Genomic DNA, 18311 nt, shown 5'->3' on the forward strand with positions numbered 1-18311 from the left:
CGTTTTTTTTAACTCATCATATTGACACTATTTCCGTTGCTTGCAAAAATCCGAGAAATACCCCATATCGCTCATGCGCTACAGTTAGCAAGCCACTCGTAATCATACATAGCTTAATTAAACATACACTACAATACATGCAAATACACACACATTTTCCCTTTCCTACATGTTACCTCTTCTTACCCTGTACCCTATAACCTTTCATTTCACTTAACCCTTTCCCTCCCGCAAACAGGACAACTTTCAATAACCATTTCCTTTTGTTTTGTTTTTTTTCTTTTTTTTTTTCTTTTTTGCTTGACCAACTAATAAATCGTAGATGGTGTCCTTGCTACTTCTTTCTTACTTTGATGGGTGATTCTCTTAATCCTGCAATTCTCTTTTTTTTCATCTTTTTTTGTGTTAGGTGTCTTGTGTTTTTTTTTCTGTATTATTTTTTGTCTTTTCCTTAAAAACCATCTATCCTTTTATGTTTGTGCATTTCTTTGTCCAAAGGTTTTTTTTTTTAATCTTATGTTTTTAGATGGAAGAGGTTTTTTGTTTTTTCTTTTTAATTTTTCAATTTATTGATTAGGTAATTGTCACAAATTTGTATTTTATTTTCTAGACTGATTTCTGTTTAGCTATGGATAGGTATTGTGATAGTCTTAGAGGGCCTCTGATTAAGGGCCAGATAAAAAGTTGCTCTTACCCGAGTGCGATATTAGCGCTCCACTCAGTAATACTGGTGCATGCAAATGTGCGTTGGTATTAAACATATTAACACATAAAAACTAGTGTGTACTAGGATTTGCGAGGAGTAGTAATTTTTTATATTGTCATTTAAATAAATAAAATAAAAAAAGTCATTACCTGTTGGTGGTGTCTCCCCTGATGGGGAAGACAGGAGGAGTACATTAGCTTCTGTCGATGTTGACGGTGTTGTTCGGAATCAGGCTGCTGTTCAATCCACTGTTAAAGAAGGAAATAGAACGCATACCACTAGTGATCCAAGTACTGATTTTGCTGTTGGATTTATAGGGCACTCATCTCTTACAGATGTGGACCTGCAGGATATCTCCTCTCCTAGTTTATTTGAGAGTCATTCTGCAGTAGAAAGTCATAGCGAGGGTTTTACAACCTTTGATATTGACTTGTGTTGAAGACTACAGATCCGGGGAGAAGTGGTGTTCCACGCAAGCTTCTTCTCCTGTGGCGGCGGATCTCATCCACTGTTTGTCGTGGTAATTCCCAGCACTCTGGTGTTGCTGTGCCTGTGGAGCCAGGGGTCCACTGCACAGCTTCTCCAACTGTTACAGGTACTACATTTACTTCTCTCACCACCACAATTTACACATCTGCCACTTCATTTCCCTCTTCTGGTGCACTGGTGGCTCTCACAGTGTCTGCTGCATCACACAGAATGCACGATACTGGAGTTCCTACATCCAGACAAAGGGGCTAATTTATCAAAGTGCGAGCAGACATGATACAATGTAGTGTATCATGTCCGCCGCACATCAATAAATGCCGACAGCATATGCTGTTGTCATTTATCATTACACAAACCTGTTTCACCAGTTGCCAATTCCACTCAGCATACACTGAAGCCAGGGTTATCTTTTGACCTTGCATCAGGATAGTGTGTAAGGATGTATCGCCTTTCTGCCCTAGTATGCTGTTTGTGCTGTGCGGTGGTGTCATGTGGAGACGGTAGTGCTTCCAACAAATCATCAGCTTTGTCTGCTCATTTGTCTGAGAAGCACCCTGAGGAGCTCAGGGGAGTAGAGGAGGGCTTGTTGTAGTCATCCCCCGGAAAGAAAAAAAAATGGTGCCTCATTTTAACAGCACTGAAATGGGTCTTCTTATTGTGAAAGCAATTTATAGCTTTCACAACATTAGTGTTATTATTTCCTAATGCCCAGTCCCCCCTCCAAAAAAAATAAAGAAATAACACTCCCCTAGTTTTGTTTTTGCTGCCACATTATTCCCCATTAAAGGGGATTATTTTCTGCTTGCTGTGTTTTCTTTTTTAATTTGTTTTTATTTTATACCTACCTAGCTTCCTACCTTCCACAATTTGTTTTATTTGTTATCTGCCCTGTCCCAGCTCACAGTTTTCTTTAAAAAAAAATCCTCTTTTTCCTCCATAAAAAAAAAACAAAACATTCCATCACAAAACCAATTTCATTCTGCCCTGACTATGCTGGTTAAAATGTTGTCACTGATCAGACACAGCATACGGTTTTAATTAAACGAAACTGTTTAACTTTTTTGTTGCACAAAGCTGTTAACTACAGCTATTGAGCACGAAAAGAATTGTTGTGTAAAAGGCGAATGAACACGTGCAATTGTGATTTTTCAAGACTTGTAATACCTGCGAAATGGAAATTGATTGCAAAAAGACCACATTGTGCGCAGAAAACTCATAGCTCTACTTGTAATCTTGCTGTGTGAGTGACCTATTTTATAATTGTCCATAATTGGTCATAGACAGTCACAGCATAGAAATAAACCAAAGGTACAACAAGGCGGCTCCCTTTTCTTTGAAGACAAAAAAGACATATTATTTTCAGAATAGTATTTTATTTCAATGAATCCTTTATCTAACATTTATTTATTGTTAGAACTTCATACAAAATTCACTTCAAGATAACATCCCCAAATCAGTCATACATGCCTTTAGTCTCACTCACAGCTCTGGTGACAACATTATTTTGTAATTGAGAAAGAGTATATCTTAAAAAAAAAATAATAATAATAGTGACCACAAAAATATTTGTTACAACTTTTGGAAAAAAAAATATACTTCGAATATATAATATTAATCGTTTTTGTCTATTATAATATTTAATACTCAAAGAGGTGAAATATGTTGAGATATATTAAATACATCAACCATAGGCAGCCTGTTTCGCCATCTTTGCGCCTCAGTTTTCATTTTTTTATGGTTGATGTTGAACTTTAATATATTATTATTAAAGTGTTTTTTAGATGAGAATCATGAGATTTCAATCCTCATGTATTCTTTAACTGTTTAGATTTTCATGATAGATAGAGGATCACACGTGAAATAATCTCCAACAGGTGGAATATTTCAAATGGTTACTATACTAACCTTCCTCTATCACCCATCATTTAAATGAACATAAAACCAATTTGTTTCTTTTGGGATTCAGATATAACATACAATTTTAATCAACTTTCCATTTTACTTGTATTATAAATTATCCTTCATTCTCATGGTATGCTTTTTTGAAGGAGCAACATTGCACTATTTGGAGACAACTAAGCATAGCTGGTTAGCAAATTTAAAGAGGCATTTTTGTGCAAACACTAATCAGGATCTAGCTCTTAGCCTCTGAGCCTACCTAGGTATGTTCTTTAACAAACGAAGCCAAGATAGCGAAGCAAATTAGAAAATAGAAGTAAATTGGAAACTTTTTTAAAAATTGTATGATCGGTCTGATTCATAATGTAAACTATTTGGATCTTATGTCCTTTTAATTAATATGATTTCACATGTATTTATCATCATGTTTATTTATTTTTATTTAAATATACTTATTTTTACAATTGTTTGTAATATTTTAAATTGGAGACGCATATGGGCCAAACAGGCTGTCTATGGCTGGTAATGTTAATCACTCAAATAATTATTAATAACTTAGCAACCTAGAGGTATATAATAAATAAGTTATTTAATTTTGAATTATAAATAACACATTAATGGTTGATTGAGTGAAATAATTAACCTACGCCATACTGAAGAGCCCCAATATAGGGCGAAACAGTCTTAAATGGTTTACTGTCATTTTTAATAACAAAATATTAGTGTATGCTAAGCAAAGTAACTAAAATGATCCTCATTATCACAATCACATGTTTTTTTATTTAAAAAAATATATTTTCAAAGTAAAGGCCACTGGGAGTATGATATATGCGACCCTCCAAGATAGTATAAAATTGTCTTCCATTGTTTATTGTGTAAATTATTTATTTTCATTCAAAACAATACAGATGTTTATTAGAGTTCTAAAAGGTGTAAGAAGTTTACATTTTTACAGTTAGCCAATTTAGACTCCAGACACTGCTTGGATAACTGACACTTTATATGCGGTTATACATTTCATGTATAAATTACTTCACTATGCTCTTCTTCTTTAGTATATGGTACTTCAACTTTCAAGTATATATATATATATATATATATATATATATATATATATATATATATTTATCTTGTACATATAGTTAATTTAGAACCCCCCTCAATTCAAGTGGTTGTTTAGGTTACCATGGTAGAAGTACACATGTTCAGTAGCCTCTGGATACAATGAGCTTAGTAATCATCAATCAATGTTTACAATGACAAATGGTGACTTGGAAATTTTTCAGACTTTAATAATCAAATAGATCAACTTAAAAAAAAATTACATAATAAAGTTGTTCTTTAAATCTTTATTTATTGGTTTGTTTATTTTTTTTATTTTACCATTCTTGATTTTTAAGAAAAACAAAGGTATTTCTTTGTGTTAGCAGTTAAATTTATTTATAACTTAAAAATATTGACAGCACACTTCTTCATAAAATACAGACAAGATTTTAGCACAACTCTGGATGGACCAGAAAAGAAGCAATTGTTGGTCCTCAATTCTTAGGGGCCTATTTATTAAGGTGTGAGCAGACATGATGCGATATATAACATTTATCATTGCACTAGCAGTTCTAGTGAACTGCTTGTTCAATGTCGCCCCCTGCTGACCCGCGGCTAATCGGCCACTAGCAGGGATGTCAATCAACCCAATCGTATTCGATCGGGTTGGTTTCTGCCCGTCGCCTCAAGCTTGATAAATCGGCCCCTTAAACAGTAAAACATAGGCCGGCTTGAAAATTATAAAGGATCTTGTATAATTATAAGAAAAAAAAAACAGATTCATTAAGTAAACAGTAAAAAAAAAAATGTTTTTTTCACACAAAAAACACATGCACATTTCTGTAAATGAAAGCCAATTAATTAGTTAAATTAAAGGGGTATTCAAGTCTATCCTTATTAACTTTCAGAGATGGAAGAATAATTTGAGAGACTTGTATCAGCAGCAGCAGCAGTCTTAATAAACAGACAAGTTTTTAGCACAACTCAGGACCAGAAATTAAGCAATTTATGGTCCTCAATTCTTAAACAGTCAAACATAGGCCAGCTTGAAAATCAGATAGGATCTTGTATAATATTAATAAGAAGAAAAACAGATCCTTTAATTAATCACTAAACAAAAATACATATGTTTTTAAAAGAAAGCCAATTAGTTAGTTCAATTAAAGGGGTATGCAATCGTAATAACTTTATCACCTTTCAAAGTTGGAAGAATAATTTGAGAGACTTGCATCAGCAGCAGCAGTCTTCATAAAACACAGAGACATTTTCATCACAACTCTGGACCAGAAATGAAGCAATGGTTCTCAATTCTTAAGCAGTCAAACATAGGCTGTCTTGCAAATCAAAAAATTTCCTGAAAAATAATAAGAAAGCCAGATTCTTAAGGTAAACCATAAACAAAAAACTTTATTTAAGGGACAAATTATTTCAATAACCACTTTCCTACCTTACAAAGATTGCAGATATCTTTGTACATGCAGTAACATAAATAGCAGAAGTTGTCTTCTTTAAATAAGAAAACACATGTTGTGTGCTAAAAAAATTTCAAATTTTCTAATGGTGGTGGTAGTGGTAGATTTTTCCTGTCTCTTCTTCCATAAGAAATATTTTTTTATTTTTTAAAAACAGCAATTGTAGTGGTACATGCCACTGTCTATCTGATTAGAAATCCATCAGCAGTAGCAGCAGTCATAGGTAGGTCAGTCAAGGAAGCAGAAAAAGAACATAAAACATAATAAAAAAAATATGATTCATTTAGAGCATGTAATAATTTCTTTTATTAAAAAAGTCCAATTTACTTTTTTAAATTCAAATATCTTTAATTTACAAATTTGTATTTTTGATATTGCTCAAAGTAATAAACAGAAAACAACTACATTTGATTCAAGTAAATTGGAAAGTTTTTTTTAAGTTTTTTTTAATAACATGTTTAATTTGAGTTATAAAACAAAAACTTTGTTTTTTTTATCCCTAAAATAAATTATATATATTTTTTGGCTTAAATATTTGTATTCTCATCATCCAACACAATTTGGTCTTCTTTTGTCTAGGAGTTGTACTGAAGGTTCATAGTCTATTTCGCTGATCAATCACAACACTACAGCAGCACTAAACACACGCTCTGAACACTTGTTGGGGGACAACTTAAATATTCAACTGCAATATTTGAAAATGCTGGCCATAATATTTTTTTGGTTTTTCAGTGACTAAGGGGATCAAAATGAGGCTTGATAAAAGTGTTATCCAACATATATGCAGTTACCATCTGTACTGAAGAACACTGATTGTCTTCATGTAATCTTGCATCTTGACCTGTAGCCATAATTTAATATTTTGAAATCACCTCTGCCAACTGCATTGTCACGTATTGAGTCAGAACTGTTACAATCTGTTATGTTACGCTTGTCTGTGGAACAGGAAGGTTTATGGATCACAACTGCAGAATTTGTATATACTGAATTGTCCCTTTAAGAACAAGAGTAGTCCAAACGATACAGTGCTGTAGGAGTGAATGTAGCAAGATTTGTAAAGCTGTGAACCTTGGAACAGGTGAAAAAAGAAACACTTGCAATATACTAAACAGAGGATTATAACTGTATACCTTAGTATGCAATCATATATTTGACTGAAATGCATAGCAGAGATGACATAAATAGGAATGATTCACTTATAAGGCAGTCTTACCCCAGAGAGAGTAGATGAACATATTTCTTGTTCACAGCAAAATAGTGAAAATGCTCCATATAGATGACGTCACTAGGGTGAGGAGTCAGGAGTCTGGTCACAGCACAAACAATTGTAGGAATCTTTTCCAATACTTGAAAAACTATGGCGTAGGAAAAAGTAATGTACTCAAGCAACACAGGTATGAAAGAAGTAGAGACAGGATGATACTGTTTGATATATGAGGATCCAAATAATTGCAGCAGTGCTGCAAGCAGCAGGGAGGTAAGTCCTTGATTCAATATCTATAGTACACAGTGCAAATAGTAATAGTCTTGAAAGGGTAGATCCGGAATTGCTAGATACAGTTCAAATGCAAAAGAATCTGAGGAAGAAATGTTTTTGTAATCCAGGTAAAGGAGATACAGCAAAAGTGACTGAACAGCTTAATAATGCTCAATATCTTCACACTCCTTTTTGCTACCTCTTGTCTCTATAACAAACTACATTACTCAATTACTCCTTCTCCCTCTCCACATGCACTGTTCATTAGCCCATCTCTCTTATACTCACCTTACTTTTGTACTCATGAACTTTACCTATTCCTAAACACTCTCTCTCCCCCCTGCACTTCAGCCAAAAAACAGTCTCATTACTGCAAATCTGTATCTCATCTCATGTCACTCTCCCTCTTGCTCATTCTAGCTGCTGGCGACATCTCCCCTAATCCTGGTCCTTCACAACTTCCTAGCCTTTCACATCCTTGTTTGCCTTTCAATAGACTTCATAAACAAAACTCTGGAAACCTTAATCGCATTCCTCTTACATCTAAAACCACCTCCCCCTTCACTTGTGCACTCTGGAACTCTCACTCTGTTTGCAACAAACTCACTTCTATCCATGATCTCTTTACCTCCCGCTCTCTTAACCTTCTGGCTCTTACTGAAACCTGGCTCTCTGCTTCAGACACAGCATCCACTGCTGCACTGTCACATGGGGGTCTCCATTTCAGCCACACTCCTAGGTCTGGCAATAGACAAGGAGGTGGTGTTGGAATTTTACTTCCTCTCGTTGCACCTTTCAACAAATAAAGCCCTTCTCTTCACTCACATTTTCTTCATTTGAAGCACACCTGATTTGTTTATTCTCTCCCCTCTCTATATGTGTTGCAGTCATATACCGGCCCCCTGGCTCCCCAACTCAATTTTTAGATCACTTTGCTGCCTGGCTTCCTTATTTCCTTTCCTCAGACACCCCTGCCCTCATTCTTGGTGACTTCAACATCCCTCTTGACAATCCCACTGCCTCCTCTCACTTCCTCTTTTGGCCTGTCACAATGGACTGACTCTCCCACTCACAAAGATGGTCATTCCCTTGATCTGATTTTCACCTATCGATGCACTATCTCAAATTTAACAAACTCCCCTTTTCCTCTCTCTGACCATCATCTCCTAACTTTTTAACATCACTTCCCTACCTACAACTTCCTCTACCCCTCACACCAAACTTCACAGAAGCATTAAGTCATTAGATCTGCAACAGCTTGCTAGCTCTATCAAAACTCTCCTCTCATCCATCACCTCCTTTTCCTGCCCTGACCAATCTATCTGCCAGTATAACTCCACCCTTACATCGGTCATTGACAATCTGGCCCCTCCAACCATAGCTCAGAAACCACACTCTCATCCTCAGACCTGGCATACTACTCTAACATGGTACCTTCGCAGATGTTCCCGTACTGCTGAGTGACACTGGAGGAAATCTCGCAATTCAGCTGACTTTCTTCACTACATGTTCATCCTGAACTCCTACTTTTCTGCCCTTAAAGGGACAGTCTAGTCCAAAATAAACTTTCAAGATTCAGATAGGGCATGCCATTTTAAACAATTTTCCAATTTACTTTAATCACCACATTTGCTTTGTTCTCTTGGTATTCTAAGTTGAAAGCTTAACCTAGGAGGTTCCTATGCTAATTTCTTAGACCTTGAAGGCCACCTTTTTTCAGAATGCATTTTAACAGTTTCTCACCACTAGAGGGTGTTAGTTCATGTTTTTCATATAGATAACACTGTGCTCATGCACGTTAAGTTATCTGGGAGCAGGCACTGATTGGCTAAACTGCAAGTCTGTCAAAAGAACTGAAACAAAGGGGCAGTTTGCAAAGGCTTAGATACAAGATAATTACAGAGGTTAAAAGTATATACTAATATAACAGTGTTGGTTATGCAAAACTGGGGAATGGGTAATAAAGGGATTATCTATCTTTTAAAACAATAAAAAAGCTGGTGTAAACTGTCCCTTTAATCTTTATAAGCAACAATACTTCTCTAATCTCATCTGTACTTTTTCCTCTAACCCAAAACGTCTGTTCTCCACGTTCAATACTCTTCTCCGCCCACCCTCACCTCCTAATACAACCTCTCTCTCAGCTCAAGATTTTGCCAGCCACTTCAATAACAAAATTGACTCCATCAGAAGTGAAATCCGCTCTCAACATACTACCAATCTCCCACTCCCTCAAAAGCTCACAATCATCCAAAACCCAAATATCCAAAAATGCAGCTCTTTTGCCCCTGTAAACGAGGACAAAGTTTCTGCCCTTATACTGTCCTCCCACCTCACTACCTGTCCCCTCGACCCCATCTCCTCACAGCTACTCCCTTCCCTCTCTTCTACCCTCACCCCCATACTCACATACATTTTCAACCTCTCCCTCAGCACTGGTATATTTCCCTCATCTCTAAAACATGCACTGGTCACACCTATCCTCAAAAAACTTTCCCTCGATCCAACCTCCCCATCCAACTACCGCCCTATCTCCCTACTCCCTCTTGCCTCAAAGCTCCTCGAAAAGCTAGTATACGCACGTCTATCCCATTTCCTTACACTAAACTCTCGTCTTGACCCACTGCAATCTGGATTTCCCTATCACTCTACAGAGACAGCAATTGTCAAGTTTACCCACAACCTACTTACAGCAAAATCCAAAGGCCACTTCTCTCTGCTTATCATCTTTGACTGTCTGCAGCCTTTGACACTGTTGACCACCCTCTTCTGCTCCAAACCCTCCAATTCTTCGGCATCTGTGACACAGCTCTCTTGTGGTTCTCTTCCTATCTGACTAACCATACAATTAGTGTAGTCGTCTCCGAAACATCCTCCGCCCCGTTACCCCTTTCTGTTGGGGTACCTCAAGGCTCTGTCCTCGGTCCCCTTCTCTTTTCAATCTACACATCATCATTAGGTTCCTTAATAAAGTCCCATGGCTTTCAATATAATTTGTATGCCGATGACACCCAAATCTACCTCTCTGCACCAGACCTACCTCCTTCCTTACTAACCCGTGTCACTAACTGTTTTCTCATATCTCATCGTGGATGTCCTCTCACTACCTTAAGCTAAATCTCTCCAAAACTGAACTCCTTATTTTTCCCCCTTCTTCCAATGTCTCCACCCCCAAAATTTTTATAACTGTTGATAATTCCATCATTACCCCTACCCCGCATGCCCGATGTCTTGAGGTCACAATTGACTCAGATCTTTCCTTCACTACTCGCATTCAGTCCTTGGCTAAAGCCTGCCACTTCCACCTTAAAAACATCTCTAAAATTAGACATTGCCTTATACAAGATTTTAATCCACCCTCTCATCCTTTCCCGCCCCAACTACTGCAACTCCGTCCTCTCTGGTCTGCCAGCTGCCGCATAGCTCCTTTACAATCCATTATGAATGCCTCTGACAGACTCATCTTCCTTACCCGTCGCTCTTCATCTGCTGCACCTCTCTGACAATACCTTCACTGGCTTCCTCTTGCCTCTAGGATTAAACACAAAATCCTCACTCTGACATACAAAGCTCTCAACTGCACTGCTCCCCCTTACATTTCAGAACTTGTCTCCAGATACTCTCCCTCCTGTCCCCTTTGATCAGCTCAGGATCTCCTCCTTTCCTCCTCTATTGTTACTTCCTCAAATTCCCATTTACAGGACTTCTCCAGACTGGCCCCCATCTTGTGGAACTCCCTGCCTCACTCCACAAGACTCTCCCCTAGTTTTAACAGCTTCAAGCGCTCCCTAAAAACTCTACTATTCAGGGATGCATACAACCAACACTAACCTTTCCTAACTCCATTGCTTTCCCCTTGAACCCCTTAGAATGTAAGCCTATGAGCCCAGCTGTTTGCAGATCGCCTTCATAAGAGACGACTACAACAGTGAAACTCTTGGCAGGGCCCTCTACCCACTTGATCCCTACAAAAGCTATCCTGTATACCGACTATGTTTACAGCGATGCGGAATCTGTTGGCGCTCTACAAATACCTGATAATAATAATAATAACAGCTTGTGTAGAGCAGAATCAGCATCTGCAAAGATACAGGCAGGAAATCCAAATTACCAAGCACCTGTGGAAAGGTGTTCTGGGAAGTTATAGGCCAGGTTGAGGTGAAAGCTAGTCTTAAAGGAACAGGTACTGACACAATCAGAGAAAGATGGCCTGCCAGTGTCACTGCTGCTAGACTTCTTTAAATTGTTTGAGTTTGCTCACTGATTAATTTAAATTTCTTCCTTGACTTTGGAGATGAGGACTCCCTTGCATCTCTCGACCATATGTTCTTTTCCCTCTACAAAATTACACATCTGACCTTTGAAGCATGGGTCCAAAAGAATAGCAAGAAGGTACTAATCTCTTTTTTTGATAGAGATGATACTTGGATCTTTCAACAAACACATAATTAATTTTCGTGCAAGGGGAGCAAGATAAAACAACTCTATAAGTCATCATCATCATCCTCCTCAGATAGACAGTTATCTTGTACTTGATGCAAGGAGCTCAGTCTATTTTCCAGAAGGACCTAAGGCTTGCATCTTGTTCTCTTACCATTAATGTTGCCTCTTTGATTGGTTGGAGAACCTTGCACACATCACTCATAAGATGCCACTGTGCCAAAGTCAAATGGACTACATCTAAAGGTTCTCTTACTGTCATAATTTAGTCAATTGTAGCCTTGTGTTGTTCATAAGGGTGTTTAAGCATGTCAAACATGCTATTAATGAGTTGTTAAATTATTATTTCCTTGTAATGTTAATAATGAATTTTGGGCATTTTAGGAGCGGTGGAACATGTCAACATATCATGAATGTGTTGAAACAGAAAGAAATTTGTTAACAACCAAATTTAATATATGTGCAAAACAAGGTAAGAGTATCATATGGCCATTCTTGAGTGCACAAAAAATGTTCAAGCCATTGTCTGAAGACACAAAGTCAACCGTGAGGTTGCGTGGCAAACACCAATCATTGGTTACTTTATTTAGCTTTTTGAGAATATTAGCATTTGTATTATTTTGTTCAAAACTATTCATGCAAAGTGTTGTATGCTTATGATAATATATGTGTCCCATTGGCCTTGAGGAAACATGCTCATTACTTTTAACAAATGATACCCAATGTGCAGTCACAGGCATATAGTCTGCACCCTGTGGACTTGTCCACCTGCCGGCAGTACTATGAACCTTGCTACACTCCTGACATTTCTAATTGTTTTCAAACATTTTCTAAAACAAAATTATGAATTTGGGGAACACCTTTTTGTAAGAAATAATGGCAGATTGAGATTTTCCAACAGGGAACAATTGACTGCATTAATTCCCTAAACTATTGGCCTTCAACAAAACTAAAAGGAAGCATATTAATTGCAAGCTTTTGTGAAAATTAATTTAGGGAACACATTCATGATTTGGATGATATTTTTGACCACTTTCAAAGCAAGTTGTAAAGTTGTCTGGCTCTTAGCCACTGCTGTATTCCCAGGAATTGGTAATACGTTTGATGCAAGTTGATTGCTGCTGCTGCATGAACTTCTTGTCTTGGTGTTATTAAAGTCATCATCATTGTCAGTAGCTAGTGGCATAACATTTGGAGTTTTTTTCTGTTGATAACAAAACATTTTTAATTAAATATCCATCCCATATCCCTTTGTGTCTACTATTCATATGAGACCATAAGGAAGTGGTTCCCAAATTACTTCCTACTTTTCCTCAACTTATTTTTTTAGTACATATTTTATATTTTGTTTTACTTTAATCAAGTTTATCAACAGAATAAATATTCCAAACTACACTACCGCCCAGGGTCGGCTCCAGAACGAATTAAATGGGGGGGCATTTTTTTTTCACGAGGGGGCACGCATTAAAAAGCATGTATGAGAGTCAAAATAAGAGCAGACCTACTGTGGCAGTCCAGGGGTTACATTTATCAGATTTCTGGCTGTGCAGGAGTTAGATTTGTTTATATTTCTGGAAGTGCAGCGGTTACATGTGTCATATCTCAAGGAGTATAGGGGTTACATTTATAAGATGTCTGGCAGTGCTGCAGCAGTTACATTTACCAGATTTATGGCAGCGCAGGGGTTACATTTGTCATATCTCAGGAATGTCTCCCACATATGACACAGCCAGTGGACACATACACACGGTATATATGTATATACACACATATATATATATATATATATATATATATATATACACACAAACAATATATATATATATATATATATACACACAGTGTGTGTATTGTGTGTATGTATGTATGTATGTGTGTGTATATATATATATATATATATATATAATAAAACAACCTTGGGGACAAATAGGAGATGTTTTGAAACATGTAAATAATAAACATAAGGCTATTTCACTCATTGTCTCACAGCTACATTTGAAGTGTGTGTATTTGAGCACCTATAATCTGACACACATTTTACACTGATCACTGCAGATAAAGCAGGCACAATGCACACTTGTTTTGTGTGACCTGCAGTGGGGAAACCAAGGAATTCCCAATTTGCTTCTTTATCTGTGGCTGCCAGGATATAAAGCACAATAGGGAAGGGATACTACTCTCACACACACATTGGTTATACAGCTGTGTTTTCACAAACTTCTGCCTTCCCTCTCACTGACTGTTAGCTTCTCCCAGCACTTCCTGCAGAGGTCTGATGATGTCATCATCTCACTTCAGCTCTGTAGTAAGTGGGCTAGCAGGAGGAGGGGCATTGCAAGCCCTAGGTTAACTGCGAGAGCACCAGCAGGGAAATGCAACTTTATTTGTTATCTGGTTGTAAATAGAGGAGAGTAAAGAGATTAGCTGGGCCCTCCAGTGGAGGATCTCCAGGGTCCAGTGGCTGCAAATGGTTGATGCAACATTTGGGACCCTGGACGTTCCGTCACTTTTAAAATGTAAAAAAAAAAAAAAAAAATTTTCTTTTTAAAAAATCACTTATTTTGCCCTGGGGGGCACAGCATTCCATTTGGGGGGGCATTGCCCCCCAAAGCCCCCCCTTAGAGCCGACCCTGCTACCGCCTACTGCACTACGTACTATCACCTAGATTTAGAGTTCTGCGTTAGCCTTAAAAAGTAGCGTTAAGGGGTCCTAACGCTGCTTTTTAACGCCCGCTGGTATTTAGAGTTTGGCAGGTACAGGTGTACCGCTCGCTTTTTTTCCGCGACTTGAGGCTACCGCAAATCCCCTTACGTCAATTGCGTATCCTATCTTTTTAATGGGATTTGCCTAGTGCTTGTATTACGAGTCTTGGAGAAAGTGAGCGGTACAGCCTCTACCTCCAAAACTCCTACCGCATAAAAAAGTCAGTAGTTAAGAGTTTTATGGGCTAACGCCGGAACATAAAGCTCTTAACTACAGTGCTACAAAGTACACTAACACCCATAAACTACCTATGAACCCCTAAACCGACCCCCCCCACATCGCAAACCCTATAATAAAATTATTTAACCCCTAATCTGCCGACCGGACACCGCCGCCACCTACATTAAAGCTATGAACCCCTAATCTGCTATCCCTAACATTGACGACACCTACATTATATTTATTAACCCCTAATCTGCCCCCCCCCCAACGTCGCCGCAACCTAACTACACTTATTAACCCCTAATCTGCCGACCGGACATCGCCGCCACTTTAATAAATGTATTAACCACTAAACACTATAATAAATTTTATTAACCCCTAATCTGCCCCCCCTAACATCGCCGCCACCTACCTACAATTATTAACCCCTAATCTCCCGCCCCCAATGTCGCCGCTACTATAATAAAGTTATTAACCCCTAAACCTAACTCTAACCCTAACACCCCCCTAAGTTAAATATTTAAATTGATTTAATAATTTAAATAAAACTAACTAAAATTACTATAATTAAATAAATTAATCCTATTTAAAACTAAATACTTACCTATAAAATAAACCCTAATATAGCTACAATATAACTAATAGTTACATTGTAGCTATTTTAGGATTTATATTTATTTTACAGGCAACTTTGTATTTATTTTAAGTAGGTACAATAGCTATTAAATAGTTATTAACTATTTAATAGCTACCTAGTTAAAATAATTACAAAATTACCTGTAAAATAAATCCTAACCTAAGTTACAAATACACCTACACTACACTATCAATAAATTAATTAAATAAATTAACTACAATTATCTAAACTAAAATACAATTAAATAAACTAAACTATAATACAAAAAAACAAACACTAAATTACAAAAAATAAAAAAATACAAGAATTTTAATCTAATTACACCTAATCTAAGCCCCCTAATAAAATAAAAAAGCCCCCCAAAATAATAAAATTTCCTACCCTAAACTAAATTACAAAGTAATCAGCTCTTTTACCGGCCCTTAAAAAGGCTTTTTGCGGGGCATTCCCCCAAAGTAATTAGCTCTTTTACCTGTAAAAAAAAAATACAATCCCCCCCCCAACATTACAACCCACACACCCCTACTCTAAAACCCACCCGATCCCCCTTAAAAAAAACTAACACTATCCCATTGAAGTTCACCCTACCTTGAGCCGTCTTCAGCCAGCCGGCCACCGATGGGACAGAAGAGGACATCCAGACCGGCAGAAGTCTTCATCCTATCCGGGCAGAAGAGGACATCCAGACCGGCAGACATCTTCATCCAGGTGGCATCTTCTATCTTCATCCTTCCGGAGCGGAGCGGAGCCATCTTCTATCCAGCCGACGCGGAGTCATTCTCTTCTTCCGACGGATTAACGACGAATGAAGGTTCCTTTAAATGGCGTCCCTCGAATTCCGATTGACTTCATTCGTCGTTAGTCCGTCGGAAGAAGAGGATGGCTCCGCATCGGCTGGATAGAAGATGGCTCCGCTCCACTCCGGAAGGATGAAGATAGAAGATGCTGCCTGGATGAAGATGTCTGCCGGTCCGGATGTCCTCTTCTGCCCGGATAGGATGAAGACTTCTGCCGGTCCGGATGTCCTCTTCTGTCCCATCGGTGGCCGGCTGGCTGAAGACGGCTCAAGATAGGGTGATCTTCAATGGGGTAGTGTTAGGTTTTTTTAAGGGGGGATCGGGTGGGTTTTAGAGTAGGGGTGTGTGGGTGGTGGGTTGTAATGTTGGGGGGGATTGTATTTTTTTTACAGGTAAAAGAGCTGATTACTTTGGGGCAATGCCCCACAAAAAGCCCTTTTAAGGACTGGTAAAAGAGCTGATTACTTTTTAATTTAGTTTAGGGTAAGGAATTTTATTATTTTGGGGGGCTTTTTTAATATATTATTTTTTGTAATTTAGTGTTTGTTTTTTTGTATTATAGTTTAATTTATTTAATTGTATTTTAGTTTAGATAAATGTAGTTAATTTATTTAATTAATTTATTGATAGTGTAGTGTTAGGTGTATTTGTAACTTAGGTTAGGATTTATTTTACAGGTAATTTTGTAATTATTTTAACTAGGTAGCTATTAAATAGTTAATAACTATTTAATAGCTATTGTACCTAGTTAAATAAATACAAAGTTGCCAGTAAAATAAATATAAATCCTAAAATAGCTACAATGTAACTATTAGTTATATTGTAGCTATATTAGGGTTTATTTTATAGGTAAGTATTTAGTTTTAAATAGGATTAATTTATTTAGTTATAGTAATTTTAGTTTGTTTTATTTAAATTATATTTAGACTCTGGGTTCATGTTAGGGTGTTAGGTGTCGACTTAGAAAGTGTTTCCTCATAGGAAACAATGGGGCTGCGTTAGGAGCTGAACGCTGCTTTTTTGCAGGTGTTAGGCTTTTTTCAGCCAGCTCAGCCCCATTGTTTCCTATGGGGAAATCATGCACAAGCACATTTTTCCAGCTTACCGCTACCGTAAGCAAAGCTGGTATTGAGGGTTGAAGTGGAGCTAAATTTGGCTCAACGCTCACCTCACTTTTCTGAGGCTAACGCAGCCATTCAGAAAACTCATAATACCAGCGTTGTCTTAAGGGTGTGCTGGAAAAAAAAAGGCTTGTTAGCAACGAACGGCTTTACCGACAAAACTCCAAATCTAGGCGTATGTGTTTTGGGAGTTGGAAAGGATGCTGATGATGAAATTTCCATTACAGCAGCACAGGCTACTCTTACTTCACAACTTGCAACTTGTGGTGGTCTAGCATGTAGTGGTAATGGAAATTGATTTTCAATTAGGGAAATTTGTCTTTTTTTGGCAAAGACCCCATTGGCATTAGAATCAATTTTATTTGACTGTGACTGCAACATTGGTGTTTCTTTGGATGGAATAGCATGTTTGAGATGCTTTTTGAACAGTGGATACATAGAAGTACTGTGATCTGAATCATCAGAATGACAATGATGTGTTGGAGTATAAGCTGATCCTTATGATACATCATCTTCAAAATCAGAATGATTTTCATTTTCTACAGAGATGCTGCTAATGCTGCTGCCATTCCTTCCAGAAGTTTTGTGACTTATTTCAAGATCATCTACTCCAATACAACCGGCTGGCATTTTAGATAATACAGTGGAAGAAGTGGATTGTACTGCTGCTTTCAGAGAACACTGCTACTACTCTGCATTTTCAGATATAATAATTGTGTGGGTTTTTTTTCACAAAGAAGGCATGAAAGAGGAAAATCTGTAGATACAGAAAGGGGGATGGAGCGCAGCCAAGGGGGAAACACCAATCTAAGTGCAGATTTTTAAAAACACTTAGCACTTTATTCACATAAAATACACATCAAAATGCGCACTTACAGACTGAACCCTCAAACATATGAGGTATGTAATTACAGATTCATACAGATGTCCACCATAAAACGATACTTCACATCCAGAGATGTAATATGACTCCAATGACCCCTTGTCAAGCAATGTGTTTACAGTTCACTATATCGTAACACTGACCAGGGTTCTTTCCTTAATGCTATTATGTTTAGAAATAGCCTATAGCATTATATACCCACAGTCAGAATATCAAAGTTGTTCACAGGGCTGTGCAGGGTTCAAGGGACAAAGTCAGTTACGTGTCTAAACACAGGAGGAGGTAAAAAATACAGTGGCAGCGAGTATCCTGTATAAGCTGGCTTGAATCCGCCGCTGCTCACAGCTTACCAGTAACCTCCGTATATGAGATGGGCGTGGCCTTACGCGTTTCACTGGGCTCCTCCCAGCTTCGTCAGAG

The 18311-nt window shown here is 37.7% G+C and overlaps 1 long non-coding RNA gene across 1 annotated transcript in view; it reads left to right on the forward strand.

The window, feature by feature from the left end:
- Nucleotides 1-17630, forward strand: part of LOC128643602 (uncharacterized) — a 43826-nt gene extending 26196 nt beyond the window's left edge. The window contains exon 4 of the long non-coding RNA XR_008399843.1: nucleotides 17554-17630. This is a non-coding gene — a long non-coding RNA (uncharacterized LOC128643602). The remainder of the gene's footprint in view (nucleotides 1-17553) is intronic.
- The last annotated feature ends 681 nt before the right edge of the window (nucleotides 17631-18311 follow it).

This window comes from Bombina bombina, unplaced genomic scaffold (assembly GCF_027579735.1).
Source record: "Bombina bombina isolate aBomBom1 unplaced genomic scaffold, aBomBom1.pri scaffold_568, whole genome shotgun sequence".
Taxonomy (NCBI): Eukaryota; Metazoa; Chordata; class Amphibia; order Anura; family Bombinatoridae; genus Bombina; species Bombina bombina.